This window comes from Rattus rattus, chromosome 13 (assembly GCF_011064425.1).
Source record: "Rattus rattus isolate New Zealand chromosome 13, Rrattus_CSIRO_v1, whole genome shotgun sequence".
Lineage (NCBI taxonomy): Eukaryota > Metazoa > Chordata > Mammalia > Rodentia > Muridae > Rattus > Rattus rattus.
In genome coordinates, this window is record NC_046166.1 from 40580093 (window position 1) to 40581262 (window position 1170).

General features: G+C 41.9%; 1 non-coding gene across 1 annotated transcript; it reads right to left on the minus strand.

Annotated features, from left to right (window-relative positions):
• Nucleotides 1–438: 438 nt before the first annotated feature.
• Nucleotides 439–572, minus strand: LOC116915184. The gene has a single exon (XR_004389843.1). It is a non-coding gene; the product is annotated as a small nucleolar RNA SNORA70 (small nucleolar RNA).
• Between the last annotated feature and the right edge of the window lie 598 nt (nt 573–1170).

The window sequence follows — 1170 nt, forward strand, 5'->3', positions numbered from 1 at the left end:
CTTTTTTTCTTCCTAGACTGGATGTGGGGATTTATTTTGAACATGGCAGACTGGAGGACTCAGCATAATGAAAGCTCTCAGGAGCGCTGGGCTTACCACGGGTCCAGTGGACCATAGCTGGGGATATGTGTGACCCATGGCCATCGGGACTCACCAATTCCCATCTTCCAGTCTTCCAACTCATCTATATTAAACTCGTTGAAGCCCTGCTTCTTCGCGATGTGGATCTCCTGGTGCCAGAGAACTCGCACTTGTCTTAATGATGGGCCTCAGTCTTGTGTCTGTGCGCAGGTCTGCAGCTTGGTGCTGATGAACACGGTGACCTCGCCAATGTGAAAATGACCACCATGCTCTAGGCCTTCCCAAGGGCACAGCACACATCTCTGGAGCCTAGATTGGAAAGAGCAGGAAATAAAGGCATATGAGTATCTACCAGAAATCTATCCCCAAGGTTCTTAAGCGTAGCCCTTATAAGCAACAGGCTTCATACACTACCAAGAAGATGGTTGCCTATAGCCATTGTGCACAAGACCCCCATGAGGGAAGGACCTGTTTGGCCAAATTGACTACACAGTCACTCATGTCCTCTAACAGTGCCATGTATGTATGTATGTATGTATGTATGTATGTATGAATGTATGTATGTATGTATGTATGAATGTATGTATGAATGTATGTATGTATGAATGTATGTATGAATGTATGTATGTATGAATGTATGTATGAATGTATGTATGTATGAATGAATGTATGTATGTATGAATGAATGTATGTATGTATGAATGTATGCATGAATGAATGTATGTATGAATGTATGTATGTATGAATGTATGTATGTATGAATGAATGTATGTATGTATGAATGTATGTATGTATGAATGTATGTATTTATTTATTCATTCCTTTTCCATCCTCTTTGTTTCTCTCTCTCTCTCTCTCTCTCTCTCTCTCTCTCTCTCCTTTTAACATGGTCTCACGTAGTCCAATCTCAATCTCTCGATGTAGCTAAGAGTGGCTTTGAACTTTAATCCTCCTGCTTCTATCCCCCTAAGAGTTGGACTTAACAGTCCTGTGCTTCCATGCCTGACAATCGTATGTATTGATAGTGATCCTTCTAACTCTGGTTCACAAGTTACACGCTCGCTGTTACTGCCGACAGTGCTGAGCATT